The sequence below is a fragment of the Electrophorus electricus genome, chromosome 2, assembly GCF_041902795.1.
Source record: "Electrophorus electricus isolate QZ-2024a chromosome 2, ASM4190279v1, whole genome shotgun sequence".
NCBI lineage: Eukaryota > Metazoa > Chordata > Actinopteri > Gymnotiformes > Gymnotidae > Electrophorus > Electrophorus electricus.
Window position 1 is genome coordinate 20024621 of NC_137498.1, and position 23379 is coordinate 20047999.

Below are 23379 nucleotides of genomic sequence, written 5' to 3' on the forward strand. Positions count from 1 at the left end.
ATCCAGCGTCCGGTCCTCTGCGGAAAACACCCACTTTGTTTTTCAGTTTCTTTACAAAGAGGAGACAATTTGATTAAAATCATTCAAAATATGATGCTGACCGTAATATATAAATGTACAATTGAAAATGTTTTCAAAGAATGGAATCTAAAGCTACTAATGTCACTGGGAAAAAATAGAAGACTTTTTAAAGAATAAAACAGATACCTTGAATCTAAGCTTCAGAAACTTGGGCAACCTGAACCGCCACCTAGAGGTTCTCTCATCAATCTCTTCAGAACTATTCAGAGCAGAGCTTGCATATTTCTGTGTGGACTGATAACAGGAGATGTCAGCGATGTCAGCTGAGATCACTGGCTGAGCCACTCTACAGCTTGTTTGTGCCTTCACACTATCCAGAGCAGCAATCCGTTCCAGCATTAGGTTCCCCATCATGGGGATCAGCTCCTGGGAGGACTGCTTGACAGAGTCTTTGGACAGTATCCTATCCATTGCTTTCAAGAAAGACTCAGACTCCTTAAGGGCCGCACTGTTTTCCACTTTTTCAGCAATCCTTTCAAAAACATCTACAATAATAAGGTCACTGAGGGCTTCTAAATGTGTTGCAGATGGTGTCAAAAGCTGTCCTAGATAGAGAATGTCCAGATTTTCATTCAAAGATTGCAGGATTTCTTTGGTTATTATCCCTCTAGAACTGTGCACTTCAGAGCATGGTAGTACTGACACAAGGCATTCAATAATGTTCTTTGTTATGTTTTTTGCACTTGCTAGGAGTTTGTACCTCAAGCTGGCACCATATTGGGCTGACATGTTTGCTTCAGCTCTCATGAGGAGGTTTGTCAAAAAACCTTCTCTGAGTTTATCCTGGGTGGACCTCAGGATCTTTTCTGACACCAGTTGAACTTGGGATCTGTACAGTTCTGGGTCAGTGAAAGGATGAGCCAACTTCATGTCTAAATCCTCCTCAAAAGTGCGCCTGAGTACGTAAGTAAGTTCACTTACAACTGATGCAGCTGAAGCAAATGCACTGCTTTTCAGCTTAGCTTCAGACACTTGAGATGTGCTCATATATGAATTTTTAAAGTTTGAGCCTTGGGCTTTGATGGTGTCTGATATTTTGGTGATCTCTGAGGTCTCACTCATAATGATATCACTAATCCTCTTAGAAGCCTCAAGCTGGAAAGCCTCACAGGACATGCTGAAGAGAGCCTGTGTATTTATCTCATTAGTGTCTGGGCCCTGGATGTGATCCTCATTTGTACAATCAAAAATGATTGCCTCCAAGACCCTTTCACAACGAGGCCTTGGCTTCACATACTCCTGCACTGCAACACCTGATTTTGCAGACCACCTGCTCTGGGAGAATTGGAGAGATACTTGACTTGGTGTCTCCACAGCATCAATCTCTTCATATTCGGAGCACAGTTGGGTCAAACGTTCATCAGATGAGCCCTCATATGACAAATAAGTTGGCACAATCCTAAGCAGTTTCGTTGGGTCATACGGGGCGACACCCACGGTATGACACTGTTTTGTGCTAGAATTAGCTTGCTGTACAATGGAAAGTTGTTCGTTTGCCATACTGCAATAAGCACCATGAGTGGGCTGCCTTGGTGTGGCAGAGTTGATGTTATCACACACAGTCTGTAGGAAGTACCACAGGGGCCTGTCTGAGCCATATTCATTAAAATCACACGATGTTCCCTCACTGCAGACACTCAGCATATTTTCAACAATAACTCCCACTGCTGCAGTTGTGACAGAGGGCAGCATCTCTTCCAGCTCTTCGTGATTGTTGATGGGAGAACCTCGAGTGCCACTTAACCAGTCAGACAATGTGCAGAGCTGCACAAAATCCTGCATCTTGGTCAAAGCTGCAAGCAGCAGGTTTTGGGCAACATCCTCAGTAGAACTTCCAGTCAAAAAAAGACCCTCAGCATGGGAATAGAGCTCCACAAGAGACAGGTTCATCTAGAGTAACAAAAACACATACAAGAGCAGTAAGCAAGATTATAGTCATTGATCACTGATCTTGGTCTTCACATTTATAATCTTCTTTCCGATTGTATATACTGCTAATGGATTTATAAACTCATCAACTATGGAGGAAAACATTGTTTTGAATAATGGAATAAATTAGATCAAAAAGACCCTTCACCTGCTTTAGGGAGTCATTCAAAATAGCAGACATGAGGCTGAAAGTTGCTTTCCTGCTCAGATAATATATTATCTTAGGTGGTAACATTTTCCTTATGGACCAGGTGACCTCTCTATGGATTCTGTTGAAAATCCTGTCCTTTCTGAAGCCAAAGAAGGTGCTGAGAGGCTCTTGTTGAGATGTTCTGCTGTTTCATGTGGACACATATCAAAAGTGGTTCTGACATTAATGTTTCCCTATAAACTACAAAGTGTATAAGGCAATCATGAGCTTGATTATATTAGAAATCCAACAAATACTATTATATCAGGTTTTAATTCCAGTGCCTCTTGCTTTTAACTGAGCAAATTTTTCAGTGTACCATTACTACATCAATAAATTCAGACTTAGTACAGACATACCTGCATGATACCTGCATGGAGAAACTGACATTAAAAGAAGAGAGGCGCTACAACTGCTGCTCTTCTTTGTGTATCACCAATTTTAAAATCCAAAATACAGATGTGAAAACTCAATAGGTAATGTGTGAAGAGTGAGTACTTACTCTACAGTTAGAACTGCAGAATCAGTTCCAGAGGTTGAAGTTACTCCACTTCCTCTGCCACAGGGAGGCATGTTGAGATCCTGTCTCACTGCCTCCTCCACTCCAGCACAGCAAAGAGCTGTAGTGAAAGACAGAGACAAAAATTCCCTTTACGCGTCTGTGAGGCAGACACTAACGATTGCACATAAACAAATGTCACTATAATAAACTCATTTATATAAAATTATACTGTCATCAGTAAATAACTGTGTCACACATCACATATTTGTTAATATATTATTACCACACAAAAACACACCTGAAAACCATTTGCTTTTTGCTTTTCTTGTCTGCTTGCTTTTCGTGCTGGGGGCAGACACATCAGGGATCTCAGTAGGAAGCTGATCTCCTGGCCGAACTGTGTTAATCTGTAGTAGAGAACGTGAAGAATACAGCAGGCAACTGATTAATCAATTAGTTGTAAACTATGTTATGCCAAGAGGCTTTACATTTGAAGCGCCCCATGGACCTGACTTGTATATCGGTCATTTGTGTTTATAGTGGCATCAGTTTCTCAGAATTCTCCATAAGGGGAACTATTAGTATTTTTGTATACATACGAAAAAGGTAGGAAAATTGTGAAGCTTCACATCAGTGACTGTGTGTCCTTGACAGTAAATGCCTGATTTTCGCATATAGGTTTTTATACTGTTTAAACTAGTCTGTCTGTCTTACTCTGATGTTTTAATAGTTCTGTAAACAAGACACAAACCTGAAATATAATCTAATTTGAGGAAATCATTAACCACATTGTTTCCTTTTATGATACAGCATTGCATTAATTAACTGCAGTTATTTAATACATTATGTAGTCCTTGGATCAAATATACTCACTTGTAGGCTGCAACTTGTTCTGTTTACAGTTAAGCTAATCTGCCTGCTTCCCAGGATCGGAAATTCCAATTGTTGAATTTCATTTTGATTTATCATTGAATTTGCTAAAAAACTAATCATCACTGAACAAAGAAAAACGTTGTTCTTACATTTTCTTTCCCCATTTTGACCTGGAACAGCCATCTTAATTTACACAGCAGCCTCTCTTAAAATGTATAATATCCTAATAACCAAACATCAAATATTAGTTGGTTTTAAAACCAGTCAATCGGACGTCACAACTTTGGAAACTGGCTTGAACAAGTGACAGTGAGATAATTAGCAATGTGTATCAATTAGACATGTAAGAATTTTTTTAAATATTGATTTCTAAGTAAAACCATGTATATTATCAAGTCCTTTCAACTATGTTAAGAAATCTAGAAGTTAGCTAAATTATGCGCAAAACACGTAATTGGCTAATCTTTTCTGTGATGAAAATACAGATATGCAGAAAATGGACATCTGCACCATTTGAGCAAGTATATATTGGATCTCTTAACGGTATCAGTGGCACGCCTGCTTAGGTTTGCTTTCTGTTAACAAATATCCCTAACGCTAAAAACCTTGAATCAATATTGTTGTGCTATTCAATATTAGCCCCATATTTTGTCAATATTTGTTATTTAGGCTTATTGTTCGCTTTGTAGCGTTGCCCCTATTTTTAAAGGCGGTGTCCACTGATAGTTCGCATACGGAGACGATTCCCAGCACATTTCTATATATTTTGATCCTATTTAAAGAGCTCAGATTTTTTTAAATCCTTATAGTCCTGACCTGTGTGTTATTGGTTTTGCATCTAAAAACGATAAGTGTCCGTAAAATAAAGTAACTGGATAATGTTAGTAGTAAATTAACCTGTTTCTCCAGTTACGACCCACATGACCCCTCCAATTACATTTTTGTGTCTCGGGTATAAAACAGATGTTGCTACAAAGCAACTTTAGAGAACTGTCCCACCATGACCAAAATAGGGTTAGGATGCTAACCTACTGCTATCACACGATGGTACTTATCATGCTGAACATATTCCTCATAAAAACACCGGACTCCGCCCTCAAGACAGAATTACGGCATTACAGACACTATCAAGTTTCTTATGTGAAGGCCAGTGTAGCTTACCACATATTGATAATTTTGGATAAATAATTTACAGATTCTCATTCGCAAATTCTGCTAACTGTAATGACGCAACTTGTAATTACCAGAAATAGCTGAAATGTGGCCTCATCGCTAGTTTGGTCTGTGCAGACTTACGAGAAAACTTTCGCTAACGTGAGTAGTTCGACACAGTGACTAATTTGGTCTATAAACTAATAAGGTAGGGTTAAAGGTGCCAGTACAAAGGAACGTGAACTTACGCTCATCAGTTTTTTCATCATGGTCAGTTTGAATAGATCCTCCTTCCCTCACAAAGTATCAATCTCCTCAAACGCGACGAGTAAATACTGTCTGTGGTTTTAAAAAGCAACTGCCGCGGCTTTATATTATATAGGCTGCACTGTGATGTCACAAAGACATCGCGAAATAAAGACCCAAGCATATATCACCAAGTAAAATACTCGTCATTGTCACTCCTAAAACTATAATTGACTGAGGAAAAAAAAACACTAAACCGACATAAACTTATAATACATATGTTTAGTTTTGATTTATTATAGATCAACTCTATTTCTTAGAAAATGTATAGAGATAGAAAACGATGGGATCATAAGAAAGTAACCTGTTATGATAAAGCTTTTTGGACAGCAGCTTGAGGCAACGGGAACAGGGAAGCCTCCGGAGTAGACATGGCTAGGGGAACATCCTCTAACACCAGAGTAGTGTGCTTCCAATTGGCGCACAATTGCCCGGTGCTGTCCTTTAGGCTCAGCCACAAACACACCCCCATGAGCAGTTGTCGCTCAGGGAACTTCGGCATCCTGTGGTGGTCCGTCATTCATTGACGGCCCGAGTGCCGCCGGGCAAGGAGTAGTATGCACAAACTTCTCCCCACACAGACAGACATTTATTTACACAAAACATGAATGATAATTGATATGGCACTCCCACATTATCAATGCAGCATGATATGAAAATATGAAATATAACGAGTACAAAAGACAGAACGGGCACAGGAAGCGTCAACTGTGGTACCAATACCAGCACTAACACCTACAATGACCGACAACATGCTACACAACAAAGGGGTTTAAATACGGACATAAATGATATGAACAAAAAGGTACAGGTGTGTGACATAAAGGGGGAGTGGTTACAAACTAGGGGGCAGTCAGCAAGAGAACACAACAGTAAAGTCCCACTGCACCTGGTCAGCCGCGTCACGTGATAAGTGGGAAGGGGAACGTACCGTTACAATTTTAAAAATTATACCTTCCTTGTTGATAACATTTCTTAATAAAACATGTGTAAGCATATATAGCTTGCAACTCGCTACTTGCTGGTCTTCCTCTAAGAGCCATCAAACCTCTACTTGTCCAGAATGCAGCAACACAACTGGTCTTCAATCTTCCGAAGTTCACACGTCACTCCACTGCTGCGCTTCCTTTATTGGCTCCCAGTAGCTGCACGCATCAGATTTAAAACCTTGATGCTTGCCTACAAAGCCAAAAATGGACCAGCCCCTTCATACATGAGGTCAATGCTCAAAGCCCGATCCGTACCTAGAGCACGTCGAACCTCAAGTATGACCCGGCTCAAAATACCTTGCTTTAGGTCTCATGGACGACAAGCAATGAGACTATTTTCTGTCCTGTCTCCAAGATGGTGGAATGAACTCCCACTTGCTGTCCAGACAGCAGAGTCCCTTGCAGTCTTCAAACGCAGACTGAAGACCCATCTATTTCCAGAATATTTAAAGGACAACTGACACTGCTGGCATATTGACTGACTAATTTAGTACTTATTGTAGGGTATTGTTTATGTTGTTTAACAAACTCTAGTACTTATTGTTTATTGCACTTATCATTGTTTAAGACAGACCTTATGTATTTTGTACTGCTAGGTATCAGCATTGATCCCTGTATTCTACAGTATTCTAGTTCACTGGTATGTGGCACTCTAACCTACTGTATTGTACTAGGCTATTCTATGAGTAAATGACAAAGCACTGTCACGCTCGCCTCCCGCGAGTCACGCGTTTGGGCCAGCCACGTGTAGTGGGAGGATCTGTTTGTGGCCACACCTGCACCTTGTTTGTTTGTATGTACTTAAACCGGTGTCGAAGTGTGCAGAGCGTTGGTCATTGTGGATGTAACGTGTTGATGGGACGTGTTAATGTTTCCTGGTAGTGTTACATGTTTTTGTTCTTGTTAACTGTGTTCATGTTTATTTAATGTCAACCGTTTCATGTTCGAAATAACATTTGTAATGCTTGTGAGTGCCGTTATCGTTCCTTGCTTATATGTCAATAAATGTACGTCCCAGTCGCCGGAGTCTGTGCGTCCTGCCCCTCGCCCTGTGGCACTCGGGCCACATCGCGTTACAAGCATCTTTTTGTTAAGCTTTAAATTGTAACCAGTGCCTGTAATACACCTGTTTTTTTATGTAGCCAAGATGTCTTATTTCATTTAGGGTTAAAACACTACACGGTGATAGTACTGAATATTTGGTGAAATTTTGAAAATAATTTTTTTTTATTTGACAATTTATCATTTATCCCCATTATGAAAACAGATTCAGTCCTGAGGCTGGACTCAGGTATTGGGGACAAGGGTGAAAATGCCCAAAGATTCCACAACTTTGTGCATTGTTAGCACATGCTGGATGTTTCGTGTTATGTGGAGGTTCGCTGATACTAGGGCAATAAAACCAATTTTTCCAGAACTTCCCAACCATGACTCAAAAAATATAAAGCAGCATTGATGAGGTGAGGAGGATATTTCAACAGATAGATTTGTGCTACTCTATGCGTTAACCTGCTATTCTTTGTATGACTTGCCAAAGCTAAGCAACGAACAGAAAGAAGTGCTAAATAAAGAAATTATAATGAACGATTGGTGTAGCTTACAATCAGGGAAACACCAGGTCCGGATTTTTTGAAGCCTACTTTTATAAGGGGTTTAAGTCACTACTATTGAAACTAAAGCTTTAGCAGTTTTAACAGTCAGACCTGGGAAAGTCCTTTCAAATATGATAAAGGCAGACATACTGAGGATATTACTGTATCCTCTGTAACGCATGTAATGAAGACTGCTTAATAATAATCAGCAGAAGAACCTGGATTGTATGGTGGTCTCACTTCTATTCCATGCATAGTTTTGACCTGGGTGGAAGTTTGATGGACTGGTTTACAGTGCTATATGAAAAGCTAGGGGCACCTTTTGTAAAAAAAAACTGCAGATGTTGAACTTCTCATTGAGGAGAGGGTGAGAAAGGGATGCTTGCTGTCTGGAATTCTCTTTCAGGTCATTGACAATTGAAATACTTTATTACTTTAATAGAAGTATGTTATGACCTTGTCATTTTGTAAGATACTTAATTAAGCTGCTCTGCCTCGACTGTACTTATACCATGTGTATTTTTTTTTAAGTATTGTTTTTCCTTAACAACTATGCACTTTAGTTTTACATGATGCAGTTGAACTCTGAAGGAATGTTTTTAAATTGTTTGTAAATTGCATTAAAATAAAAAATAATTTCAATCATAATTAAATTTATTTTAACAAATTGTTTGTACCAATACCTTCCAGAGGATACTCTAAGCTCTATTATCCCTCTAATCATTCTCCATTTTCTGTAAAGAACTTTGTAAAGCATGTTTATGAAAGTGTTAGTTGTTGCTATTTTTGTTTAAGGAAGCCAATGTACATTACTGTTATGGCTGAATTTAGATTTTGGTAAAAATGTTTTTACACATTTGGTAAAATTGTGCACAATAGTTGGACCAGAAATTACCATTCCAATCTGGCAACAGTAGTTGCCATGTACTAAAAAGCTTCCATGTACCAAAAGCAGCTGAGACCAGCAGGTCTGTGTTTGGTATGAGCTTGTCAAAGGATACCATTTCTGTGCAAGGAAAATATGAACTGTAGCTCAGTGAACAAGGGACATGGTTTATTTTTCAGTTTTTATTTTAATTGTAAAACAAATGTTCAACTTCAAGAAACATCGGCTAAGTAAGCCTTTTCCTTATTTTTCACCGAGCTTGGAGAAAGCCACTGCAAGTCTGGTAAACAAAGACTTTCTGTTCGGATTAGGGATAGCCCTGGAAGATGTGGATGGCTCATAAACAGGAGTAGCAGACAAACATTGTAAACCTGTAAAAGAGAGGAAAAAAGCAGACAAAATTACATTCAAAGTCCAAAGATGATGGAAGAGGGATGTTGTGTGCAGTACAACAAAGCTTTTGTCTTTCATGCTGTACAACTAAAATGGCATGAAAACCAATGATGACAAAAATATCTTAGGTTAATTTAGTGGTGCAGAATCCATTTCAGCTTCTTTTTTTAGCGGGTGGGAGAGAACACTGCTCACACCTCCCAACCTAACACATCATCTGAGTAGTGTGCATAACTGTAAATTGCTTTGTATGAAAACATCAGCTGAATGCCATAAAAAATAAATGGTGTGCCACCAGGAAGGTTGGAAGGTTTTTTTTGTTCATACAACCACTTTATTTTTTTTCATATCAAAGGCTTTGGAAAAAACTTAAAATACACAATACTGTAATGAATTAAAGAAATACCAAAACAAGTACCATTTGGAATATGTTTATCCAGCGTCCGGTCCTCTGCGGAAAACACCCACTTTGTTTTTCAGTTTCTTTACAAAGAGGAGACAATTTGATTAAAATCATTCAAAATATGATGCTGACCGTAATATATAAATGTACAATTGAAAATGTTTTCAAAGAATGGAATCTAAAGCTACTAATGTCACTGGGAAAAAAATAGAAGACTTTTTAAAGAATAAAACAGATACCTTGAATCTAAGCTTCAGAAACTTGGGCAACCTGAACCGCCACCTAGAGGTTCTCTCATCAATCTCTTCAGAACTATTCAGAGCAGAGCTTGCATATTTCTGTGTGGACTGATAACAGGAGATGTCAGCGATGTCAGCTGAGATCACTGGCTGAGCCACTCTACAGCTTGTTTGTGCCTTCACACTATCCAGAGCAGCAATCCGTTCCAGCATTAGGTTCCCCATCATGGGGATCAGCTCCTGGGAGGACTGCTTGACAGAGTCTTTGGACAGTATCCTATCCATTGCTTTCAAGAAAGACTCAGACTCCTTAAGGGCCGCACTGTTTTCCACTTTTTCAGCAATCCTTTCAAAAACATCTACAATAATAAGGTCACTGAGGGCTTCTAAATGTGTTGCAGATGGTGTCAAAAGCTGTCCTAGATAGAGAATGTCCAGATTTTCATTCAAAGATTGCAGGATTTCTTTGGTTATTATCCCTCTAGAACTGTGCACTTCAGAGCATGGTAGTACTGACACAAGGCATTCAATAATGTTCTTTGTTATGTTTTTTGCACTTGCTAGGAGTTTGTACCTCAAGCTGGCACCATATTGGGCTGACATGTTTGCTTCAGCTCTCATGAGGAGGTTTGTCAAAAAACCTTCTCTGAGTTTATCCTGGGTGGACCTCAGGATCTTTTCTGACACCAGTTGAACTTGGGATCTGTACAGTTCTGGGTCAGTGAAAGGATGAGCCAACTTCATGTCTAAATCCTCCTCAAAAGTGCGCCTGAGTACGTAAGTAAGTTCACTTACAACTGATGCAGCTGAAGCAAATGCACTGCTTTTCAGCTTAGCTTCAGACACTTGAGATGTGCTCATATATGAATTTTTAAAGTTTGAGTCTTGGGCTTTGATGGTGTCTGATACTTTGGTGATCTCTGAGGTCTCACTCATAATGATATCACTAATCCTCTTAGAAGCCTCAAGCTGGAAAGCCTCACAGGACATGCTGAAGAGAGCCTGTGTATTTATCTCATTAGTGTCTGGGCCCTGGATGTGATCCTCATTTGTACAATCAAAAATGATTGCCTCCAAGACCCTTTCACAACGAGGCCTTGGCTTCACATACTCCTGCACTGCAACACCTGATTTTGCAGACCACCTGCTCTGGGAGAATTGGAGAGATACTTGACTTGGTGTCTCCACAGCATCAATCTCTTCATATTCGGAGCACAGTTGGGTCAAACGTTCATCAGATGAGCCCTCATATGACAAATAAGTTGGCACAATCCTAAGCAGTTTCGTTGGGTCATACGGGGCGACACCCACGGTATGACACTGTTTTGTGCTAGAATTAGCTTGCTGTACAATGGAAAGTTGTTCGTTTGCCATACTGCAATAAGCACCATGAGTGGGCTGCCTTGGTGTGGCAGAGTTGATGTTATCACACACAGTCTGTAGGAAGTACCACAGGGGCCTGTCTGAGCCATATTCATTAAAATCACACGATGTTCCCTCACTGCAGACACTCAGCATATTTTCAACAATAACTCCCACTGCTGCAGTTGTGACAGAGGGCAGCATCTCTTCCAGCTCTTCGTGATTGTTGATGGGAGAACCTCGAGTGCCACTTAACCAGTCAGACAATGTGCAGAGCTGCACAAAATCCTGCATCTTGGTCAAAGCTGCAAGCAGCAGGTTTTGGGCAACATCCTCAGTAGAACTTCCAGTCAAAAAAAGACCCTCAGCATGGGAATAGAGCTCCACAAGAGACAGGTTCATCTAGAGTAACAAAAACACATACAAGAGCAGTAAGCAAGATTATAGTCATTGATCACTGATCTTGGTCTTCACATTTATAATCTTCTTTCCGATTGTATATACTGCTAATGGATTTATAAACTCATCAACTATGGAGGAAAACATTGTTTTGAATAATGGAATAAATTAGATCAAAAAGACCCTTCACCTGCTTTAGGGAGTCATTCAAAATAGCAGACATGAGGCTGAAAGTTGCTTTCCTGCTCAGATAATATATTATCTTAGGTGGTAACATTTTCCTTATGGACCAGGTGACCTCTCTATGGATTCTGTTGAAAATCCTGTCCTTTCTGAAGCCAAAGAAGGTGCTGAGAGGCTCTTGTTGAGATGTTCTGCTGTTTCATGTGGACACATATCAAAAGTGGTTCTGACATTAATGTTTCCCTATAAACTACAAAGTGTATAAGGCAATCATGAGCTTGATTATATTAGAAATCCAACAAATACTATTATATCAGGTTTTAATTCCAGTGCCTCTTGCTTTTAACTGAGCTAATTTTTCAGTATCCCATTACTACAGCAATAAATTCAGACTTAGTACAGACATACCTGCATGATACCTGCATGGAGAAACTGACATTAAAAGAAGAGAGGCGCTACAACTGCTGCTCTTCTTTGTGTATCACCAATTTTAAAATCCAAAATACAGATGTGAAAACTCAATAGGTAATGTGTGAAGAGTGAGTACTTACTCTACAGTTAGAACTGCAGAATCAGTTCCAGAGGTTGAAGTTACTCCACTTCCTCTGCCACAGGGAGGCATGTTGAGATCCTGTCTCACTGCCTCCTCCACTCCAGCACAGCAAAGAGCTGTAGTGAAAGACAGAGACAAAAATTCCCTTTACGCGTCTGTGAGGCAGACACTAACGATTGCACATAAACAAATGTCACTATAATAAACTCATTTATATAAAATTATACTGTCATCAGTAAATAACTGTGTCACACATCACATATTTGTTAATATATTATTACCACACAAAAACACACCTGAAAACCATTTGCTTTTTGCTTTTCTTGTCTGCTTGCTTTTCGTGCTGGGGGCAGACACATCAGGGATCTCAGTAGGAAGCTGATCTCCTGGCCGAACTGTGTTAATCTGTAGTAGAGAACGTGAAGAATACAGCAGGCAACTGATTAATCAATTAGTTGTAAACTATGTTATGCCAAGAGGCTTTACATTTGAAGCGCCCCATGGACCTGACTTGTATATCGGTCATTTGTGTTTATAGTGGCATCAGTTTCTCAGAATTCTCCATAAGGGGAACTATTAGTATTTTTGTATACATACGAAAAAGGTAGGAAAATTGTGAAGCTTCACATCAGTGACTGTGTGTCCTTGACAGTAAATGCCTGATTTTCGCATATAGGTTTTTATACTGTTTAAACTAGTCTGTCTGTCTTACTCTGATGTTTTAATAGTTCTGTAAACAAGACACAAACCTGAAATATAATCTAATTTGAGGAAATCATTAACCACATTGTTTCCTTTTATGATACAGCATTGCATTAATTAACTGCAGTTATTTAATACATTATGTAGTCCTTGGATCAAATATACTCACTTGTAGGCTGCAACTTGTTCTGTTTACAGTTAAGCTAATCTGCCTGCTTCCCAGGATCGGAAATTCCATTTGTCGAATTTCATTTTGATTTATCATTGAATTTGCTAAAAAACTAATCATCACTGAACAAAGAAAAACGTTGTTCTTACATTTTCTTTCCCCATTTTGACCTGGAACAGCCATCTTAATTTACACAGCAGCCTTCTCTTAAAATGTATAATATCCTAATAACCAAACATCAAATATTAGTTGGTTTTAAAACCAGTCAATCGGACGTCACAACCTTGGAAACTGGCTTGAACAAGTGACAGTGAGATAATTAGCAATGTGTATCAATTAGACATGTAAGAATTTTTTTAAATATTGATTTCTAAGTAAAACCATGTATATTATCAAGTCCTTTCAACTATGTTAAGAAATGGAGAAGTTAGCTAAATTATGCGCAAAACACGTAATTGGCTAATCTTTTCTGTGATGAAAATACAGATATGCAGAAAATGGACATCTGCACCATTTGAGCAAGTATATATTGGATCTCCTAACGGTATCAGTGGCACGCCTGCTTAGGTTTGCTTTCTGTTAACAAATATCCCTAACGCTAAAAACCTTGAATCAATATTGTTGTGCTATTCAATATTAGCCCCATATTTTGTCAACATTTGTTATTTAGGCTTATTGTTCGCTTTGTAGCGTTGCCCCTATTTTTAAAGGCGGATAGTTCGCATACGGAGATAGTTCGCTGATAGTTCGCATACGGAGACGATTCCCAGCACATTTCTATATATTTTGATCCTATTTAAAGAGCTCAGATTTTTTAAAATCCTTATAGTCCTGACCTGTGTGTTATTGGTTTTGCATCTAAAAACGATAAGTGTCCGTAAAATAAAGTAACTGGATAATGTTAGTAGTAAATTAACCTGTTCCTCCAGTTACGACCCACATGACCCCTCCAATTACATTTTTGTGTCTCGGTTTATAAAACAGATGTTGCTACAAAGCAACTTTAGAGAACTGTCCCACCATGACCAAAATAGGGTTAGGATGCTAACCTACTGCTATCACACGATGGTACTTATCATGCAGGACATATTCCTCATAAAAACACCGGACTCCGCCCTCAAGACAGAATTACGGCATTACAGACACTACCAAGTTTCTTATGTGAAGGCCAGTGTAGCTTACCACATAATGATAATTTTGGATAAATAATTTACAGATTCTCATTCGCAAATTCTGCTAACTGTAATGAAGCAACTTGTAATTACCAGAAATAGCCGAAATGTGGCCTCATCGCTAGTTTGGTCTGTGCAGACTTACGAGAAAACTTTCGCTAACGTGAGTAGTTCGACACAGTGACTAATTTGGTCTATAAACTAATAAGGTAGGGTTAAAGGTGCCAGTACAAAGGAACGTGAACTTACGCTCATCAGTTTTTTCATCATGGTCAGTTTGAATAGATCCTCCTTCCCTCACAAAGTATCAATCTCCTCAAACGCGACGAGTAAATACTGTCTGTGGTTTTAAAAAGCAACTGCCGCGGCTTTATATTATATAGGCTGCACTGTGATGTCACCAAGACATCGCGAAATAAAGACCCAAGCATATATCACCAAGTAAAATACTCGTCATTGTCACTCCTAAAACTATAATTGACTGAGGAAAAAAAAACACTAAACCGACATAAACTTATAATACATATGTTTAGTTTTGATTTATTATAGATCAACTCTATTTCTTAGAAAATGTATAGAGATAGAAAACGATGGGATCATAAGAAAGTAACCTGTTATGATAAAGCTTTTTGGACAGCAGCTTGAGGCAACGGGAACAGGGAAGCCTCCGGAGTAGACATGGCTAGGGGAACATCCTCTAACACCAGAGTAGTGTGCTTCCAATTGGCGCACAATTGCCCGGTGCTGTCCTTTAGGCTCAGCCACAAACACACCCCCATGAGCAGTTGTCGCTCAGGGAACTTCGGCATCCTGTGGTGGTCCGTCATTCATTGACGGCCCGAGTGCCGCCGGGCAAGGAGTAGTATGCACAAACTTCTCCCCACACAGACAGACATTTATTTACACAAAACATGAATGATAATTGATATGGCACTCCCACATTATCAATGCAGCATGATATGAAAATATGAAATATAACGGGTACAAAAGACAGAACGGGCACAGGAAGCGTCAACTGTGGTACCAATACCAGCACTAACACCTACAATGACCGACAACATGCTACACAACAAAGGGGTTTAAATACGGACATAAATGATATGAACAAAAAGGTACAGGTGTGTGACATAAAGGGGGAGTGGTTACAAACTAGGGGTCAGTCAGCAAGAGAACACAACAGTAAAGTCCCACTGCACCTGGTCGGCCGCGTCACGTGATAAGTGGGAAGGGGAACGTACCGTTACAATTTTAAAAATTAGACCTTCCTTGTTGATAACATTTCTTAATAAAACATGTGTAAGCATATATAGCTTGCAACTCGCTACTTGCTGGTCTTCCTCTAAGAGCCATCAAACCTCTACTTGTCCAGAATGCAGCAACACAACTGGTCTTCAATCTTCCGAAGTTCACACGTCACTCCACTGCTGCGCTTCCTTTATTGGCTCCCAGTAGCTGCACGCATCAGATTTAAAACCTTGATGCTTGCCTACAAAGCCAAAAATGGACCAGCCCCTTCATACATGAGGTCAATGCTCAAAGCCCGATCCGTACCTAGAGCACGTCGAACCTCAAGTATGACTCGGCTCAAAATACCTTGCTTCAGGTCTCATGGACGACAAGCAATGAGACTATTTTCTGTCCTGTCTCCAAGATGGTGGAATGAACTCCCACTTGCTGTCCAGACAGCAGAGTCCCTTGCAGTCTTCAAACGCAGACTGAAGACCCATCTATTTCCAGAATATTTAAAGGACAACTGACACTGCTGGCATATTGACTGACTAATTTAGTACTTATTGTAGGGTATTGTTTATGTTGTTTAACAAACTCTAGTACTTATTGTTTATTGCACTTATCATTGTTTAAGACAGATCTTATGTATTTTGTACTGCTAGGTATCAGCATTGATCCCTGTATTCTACAGTATTCTAGTTCACTGGTATGTGGCACTCTAACCTACTGTATTGTACTAGGCTATTCTATGAGTAAATGACAAAGCACTGTCACGCTCGCCTCCCGCGAGTCACGCGTTTGGGCCAGCCACATGTAGTGGGAGGATCCGTTTGTGGCCACACCTGCACCTTGTTTGTTTGTATGTACTTAAACCGGTGTCGAAGTGTGCAGAGCGTTGGTCATTGTGGATGTAACGTGTTGATGGGACGTGTTAATGTTTCCTGGTAATGTTACATGTTTTTGTTCTTGTTAACTGTGTTCATGTTTATTTAATGTCAACCGTTTCATGTTCGTAATAACATTTGTAATGCTTGTGAGTGCCGTTATCGTTCCTTGCTTATATGTCAATAAATGTACGTCCCAGTCGCCGGAGTCTGTGCGTCCTGCCCCTCGCCCTGTGGCACTCGGGCCACATCGCGTTACAAGCATCTTTTTGTTAAGCTTTAAATTGTAACCAGTGCCTGTAATACACCTGTTTTTTTATGTAGCCAAGATGTCTTATTTCATTTAGGGTTAAAACACTACATGGTGATAGTACTGAATATTTGGTGAAATTTTGAAAATAATTTTTTTTTATTTGACAATTTATCATTTATCCCCATTATGAAAACAGATTCAGTCCTGAGGCTGGACTCAGGTATTGGGGACAAGGGTGAAAATGCCCAAAGATTCCACAACTTTGTGCATTGTTAGCACATGCTGGATGTTTCGTGTTATGTGGAGGTTCGCTGATACTAGGGCAATAAAACCAATTTTTCCAGAACTTCCCAACCATGACTCAAAAAATATAAAGCAGCATTGATGAGGTGAGGAGGATATTTCAACAGATAGATTTGTGCTACTCTATGCGTTAACCTGCTATTCTTTGTATGACTTGCCAAAGCTAAGCAACGAACAGAAAGAAGTGCTAAATAAAGAAATTATAATGAACGATTGGTGTAGCTTACAATCAGGGAAACACCAGGTCCGGATTTTTTGAAGCCTACTTTTATAAGGGGTTTAAGTCACTACTATTGAAACTAAAGCTTTAGCAGTTTTAACAGTCAGACCTGGGAAAGTCCTTTCAAATATGATAAAGGCAGACATACTGAGGATATTACTGTATCCTCTGTAATGCATGTAATGAAGACTGCTTAATAATAATCAGCAGAAGAACCTGGATTGTATGGTGGTCTCACTTCTATTCCATGCATAGTTTTGACCTGGGTGGAAGTTTGATGGACTGGTTTACAGTGCTATATGAAAAGCTAGGGGCACCTTTTGTAAAAAAAAAACTGCAGATGTTGAACTTCTCATTGAGGAGAGGGTGAGAAAGGGATGCTTGCTGTCTGGAATTCTCTTTCAGGTCATTGACAATTGAAATACTTTATTACTTTAATAGAAGTATGTTATGACCTTGTCATTTTGTAAGATACTTAATTAAGCTGCTCTGCCTCGACTGTACTTATAGCATGTGTATTTTTTTTTAAGTATTGTTTTTCCTTAACAACTATCCACTTTAGTTTTACATGATGCAGTTGAACTCTGAAGGAATGTTTTTAAATTGTTTGTAAATTGCATTAAAATAAAAAATAATTTCAATCATAATTAAATTTATTTTAACAAATTGTTTGTACCAATACCTTCCAGAGGATACTCTAAGCTCTATTATCCCTCTAATCATTCTCCATTTTCTGTAAAGAACTTTGTAAACCATGTTTATGAAAGTGTTAGTTGTTGCTATTTTTGTTTAAGGAAGCCAATGTACATTACTGTTATTGCTGAATTTAGATTTTGGTAAAAATGTTTTTACACATTTGGTAAAATTGTGCACAATAGTTGGACCACAAATTACCATTCCAATCTGGCAACAGTAGTTGCCATGTACTAAAAAGCTTCCATGTACCAAAAGCAGCTGAGACCAGCAGGTCTGTGTTTGGTATGAGCTTGTCAAAGGATACCATTTCTGTGCAAGGAAAATATGAACTGTAGCTCAGTGAACAAGGGACATGGTTTATTTTTCAGTTTTTATTTTAATTGTAAAACAAATGTTCAACTTCAAGAAACATCGGCTAACTAAGCCTTTTCCTTATTTTTCACCGAGCTTGGAGAAAGCCACTGCAAGTCTGGTAAACAAAGACTTTCTGTTCGGATTAGGGATAGCCCTGGAAGATGTGGATGGCTCATAAACAGGAGTAGCAGACAAACATTGTAAACCTGTAAAAGAGAGGAAAAAAGCAGACAAAATTACATTCAAAGTCCAAAGATGATGGAAGAGGGATGTTGTGTGCAATACAACAAAGCTTTTGTCTTTCATGCTGTACAACTAAAATGGCATGAAAACCAATGATGACAAAAATATCTTAGGTTAATTTAGTGGTGCAGAATCCATTTCAGCTTCTTTTTTTAGCGAGTGGGAGAGAACACTGCTCACACCTCCCAACCTAACACATCATCTGAGTAGTGTGCATAACTGTAAATTGCTTTGTATGAAAACATCAGCTGAATGCCATAAAAAATAAATGGTGTGCCACCAGGAAGGTTGGAAGGTTATTTTTGTTCATACAACCACTTTATTTTTTTTCATATCAAAGGCTTTGGAAAAAACTTAAAATACACAATACTGTAATGAATTAAAGAAATACCAAAACAAGTACCATTTGGAATATGTTTATCCAGCGTCCGGTCCTCTGCGGAAAACACCCACTTTGTTTTTCAGTTTCTTTACAAAGAGGAGACAATTTGATTAAAATCATTCAAAATATGATGCTGACCGTAATATATAAATGTACAATTGAAAATGTTTTCAAAGAATGGAATCTAAAGCTACTAATGTCACTGGGAAAAAATAGAAGACTTTTTAAAGAATAAAACAGATACCTTGAATCTAAGCTTCAGAAACTTGGGCAACCTGAACCGCCACCTAGAGGTTCTCTCATCAATCTCTTCAGAACTATTCAGAGCAGAGCTTGCATATTTCTGTGTGGACTGATAACAGGAGATGTCAGCGATGTCAGCTGAGATCACTGGCTGAGCCACTCTACAGCTTGTTTGTGCCTTCACACTATCCAGAGCAGCAATCCGTTCCAGCATTAGGTTCCCCATCATGGGGATCAGCTCCTGGGAGGACTGCTTGACAGAGTCTTTGGACAGTATCCTATCCATTGCTTTCAAGAAAGACTCAGACTCCTTAAGGGCCGCACTGTTTTCCACTTTTTCAGCAATCCTTTCAAAAACATCTACAATAATAAGGTCACTGAGGGCTTCTAAATGTGTTGCAGATGGTGTCAAAAGCTGTCCTAGATAGAGAATGTCCAGATTTTCATTCAAAGATTGCAGGATTTCTTTGGTTATTATCCCTCTAGAACTGTGCACTTCAGAGCATGGTAGTACTGACACAAGGCATTCAATAATGTTCTTTGTTATGTTTTTTGCACTTGCTAGGAGTTTGTACCTCAAGCTGGCACCATATTGGGCTGACATGTTTGCTTCAGCTCTCATGAGGAGGTTTGTCAAAAAACCTTCTCTGAGTTTATCCTGGGTGGACCTCAGGATCTTTTCTGACACCAGTTGAACTTGGGATCTGTACAGTTCTGGGTCAGTGAAAGGATGAGCCAACTTCATGTCTAAATCCTCCTCAAAAGTGCGCCTGAGTACGTAAGTAAGTTCACTTACAACTGATGCAGCTGAAGCAAATGCACTGCTTTTCAGCTTAGCTTCAGACACTTGAGATGTGCTCATATATGAATTTTTAAAGTTTGAGTCTTGGGCTTTGATGGTGTCTGATACTTTGGTGATCTCTGAGGTCTCACTCATAATGATATCACTAATCCTCTTAGAAGCCTCAAGCTGGAAAGCCTCACAGGACATGCTGAAGAGAGCCTGTGTATTTATCTCATTAGTGTCTGGGCCCTGGATGTGATCCTCATTTGTACAATCAAAAATGATTGCCTCCAAGACCCTTTCACAACGAGGCCTTGGCTTCACATACTCCTGCACTGCAACACCTGATTTTGCAGACCACCTGCTCTGGGAGAATTGGAGAGATACTTGACTTGGTGTCTCCACAGCATCAATCTCTTCATATTCGGAGCACAGTTGGGTCAAACGTTCATCAGATGAGCCCTCATATGACAAATAAGTTGGCACAATCCTAAGCAGTTTCGTTGGGTCATACGGGGCGACACCCACGGTATGACACTGTTTTGTGCTAGAATTAGCTTGCTGTACAATGGAAAGTTGTTCGTTTGCCATACTGCAATAAGCACCATGAGTGGGCTGCCTTGGTGTGGCAGAGTTGATGTTATCACACACAGTCTGTAGGAAGTACCACAGGGGCCTGTCTGAGCCATATTCATTAAAATCACACGATGTTCCCTCACTGCAGACACTCAGCATATTTTCAACAATAACTCCCACTGCTGCAGTTGTGACAGAGGGCAGCATCTCTTCCAGCTCTTCGTGATTGTTGATGGGAGAACCTCGAGTGCCACTTAACCAGTCAGACAATGTGCAGAGCTGCACAAAATCCTGCATCTTGGTCAAAGCTGCAAGCAGCAGGTTTTGGGCAACATCCTCAGTAGAACTTCCAGTCAAAAAAAGACCCTCAGCATGGGAATAGAGCTCCACAAGAGACAGGTTCATCTAGAGTAACAAAAACACATACAAGAGCAGTAAGCAAGATTATAGTCATTGATCACTGATCTTGGTCTTCACATTTATAATCTTCTTTCCGATTGTATATACTGCTAATGGATTTATAAACTCATCAACTATGGAGGAAAACATTGTTTTGAATAATGGAATAAATTAGATCAAAAAGACCCTTCACCTGCTTTAGGGAGTCATTCAAAATAGCAGACATGAGGCTGAAAGTTGCTTTCCTGCTCAGATAATATATTATCTTAGGTGGTAACATTTTCCTTATGGACCAGGTGACCTCTCTATGGATTCTGTTGAAAATCCTGTCCTTTCTGAAGCCAAAGAAGGTGCTGAGAGGCTCTTGTTGAGATGTTCTGCTGTTTCATGTGGACACATATCAAAAGTGGTTCTGACATTAATGTTTCCCTATAAACTACAAAGTGTATAAGGCAATCATGAGCTTGATTATATTAGAAATCCAACAAATACTATTATATCAGGTTTTAATTCCAGTGCCTCTTGCTTTTAACTGAGCTAATTTTTCAGTGTCCCATTACTACATCAATAAATTCAGACTTAGTACAGACATACCTGCATGATACCTGCATGGAGAAACTGACATTAAAAGAAGAGAGGCGCTACAACTGCTGCTCTTCTTTGTGTATCACCAATTTTAAAATCCAAAATACAGATGTGAAAACTCAATAGGTAATGTGTGAAGAGTGAGTACTTACTCTACAGTTAGAACTGCAGAATCAGTTCCAGAGGTTGAAGTTACTCCACTTCCTCTGCCACAGGGAGGCATGTTGAGATCCTGTCTCACTGCCTCCTCCACTCCAGCACAGCAAAGAGCTGTAGTGAAAGACAGAGACAAAAATTCCCTTTACGCGTCTGTGAGGCAGACACTAACGATTGCACATAAACAAATGTCACTATAAAAAACTCATTTATATAAAATTATACTGTCATCAGTAAATAACTGTGTCACACATCACATATTTGGTAAGATATTATTACCACACAAAAACACACCTGAAAACCATTTGCTTTTTGCTTTTCTTGTCTGCTTGCTTTTCGTGCTGGGGGCAGACACATCAGGGATCTCAGTAGGAAGCTGATCTCCTGGCCGAACTGTGTTAATCTGTAGTAGAGAACGTGAAGAATACAGCAGGCAACTGATTAATCAATTAGTTGTAAACTATGTTATGCCAAGAGGCTTTACATTTGAAGCGCCCCATGGACCTGACTTGTATATCGGTCATTTGTGTTTATAGTGGCATCAGTTTCTCAGAATTCTCCATAAGGGGAACTATTAGTATTTTTGTATACATACAAAAAAGGTAGGAAAATTGTGAAGCTTCACATCAGTGACTGTGTGTCCTTGACAGTAAATGCCTGATTTTCGCATATAGGTTTTTATACTGTTTAAACTAGTCTGTCTTACTCTGATGTTTTAATAGTTCTGTAAACAAGACACAAACCTGAAATATAATCTAATTTGAGGAAATCATTAACCACATTGTTTCCTTTTATGATACAGCATTGCATTAATTAACTGCAGTTATTTAATACATTATGTAGTCCTTGGATCAAATATACTCACTTGTAGGCTGCAACTTGTTCTGTTTACAGTTAAGCTAATCTGCCTGCTTCCCAGGATCGGAAATTCCATTTGTCGAATTTCATTTTGATTTATCATTGAATTTGCTAAAAAACTAATGATCACTGAACAAAGAAAAAAGTTGTTCTTACATTTTCTTTCCCCATTTTGACCTGGAACAGTCATCTTAATTTACACAGCAGCCTTCTCATAAAATGTATAATATCCTAATGACCAAACATCAAATATTAGTTGGTTTCAAAACCAGTCAATTGGACGTCACAACCTTGGAAACTGGCTTGAATAAGTGACAGTGAGATAATTAGCAATGTTGATCAATTAGACATGTAAGAATTTTTTTAAATATTGATTTCTAAGTAAAACCATGTATATTATCAAGTCCTTTCAACTATGTTAAGAAATGGAGAAGTTAGCTAAATTATGCGCAAAACACGTAATTGGCTAATATTTTCTGTGATGAAAATACAGATATGCAGAAAATGGACATCTGCACCATTTGAGCAAGTATATATTGGATCTCCTAACGGTATCAGTGGCACGCCTGCTTAGGTTTGCTTTCTGTTAACAAATATCCCTAACGCTAAAAACCTTGAATCAATATTGTTGTGCTATTCAATATTAGCCCCATATTTTGTCAATATTTGTTATTTAGGCTTATTGTTCGCTTTGTAGCGTTGCCCCTATTTTTAAAGGCGGTGTCCACTGATAGTTCGCATACGGAGACAATTCCCAGCATTTCTATATATTTTGATCCTATTTAAAGAGCTCAGATTTTTTAAAATCCTTATAGTCCTGACCTGTGTGTTATTGGTTTTGCATCTAAAAACGATAAGTGTCCGTAAAATAAAGTAACTGGATAATGTTAGTAGTAAATTAACCTGTTCCTCCAGTTACGACCCACATGACCCCTCCAATTACATTTTTGTGTCTCGGTTTATAAAACAGATGTTGCTACAAAGCAACTTTAGAGAACTGTCCCACCATGACCAAAATAGGGTTAGCATGCTAACCTACTGCTATCACACGATGGTACTTATCATGCAGGACATATTCCTCATATAAACACCGGACTCCGCCCTCAAGACAGAATTACGGCATTACGGACACTACCAA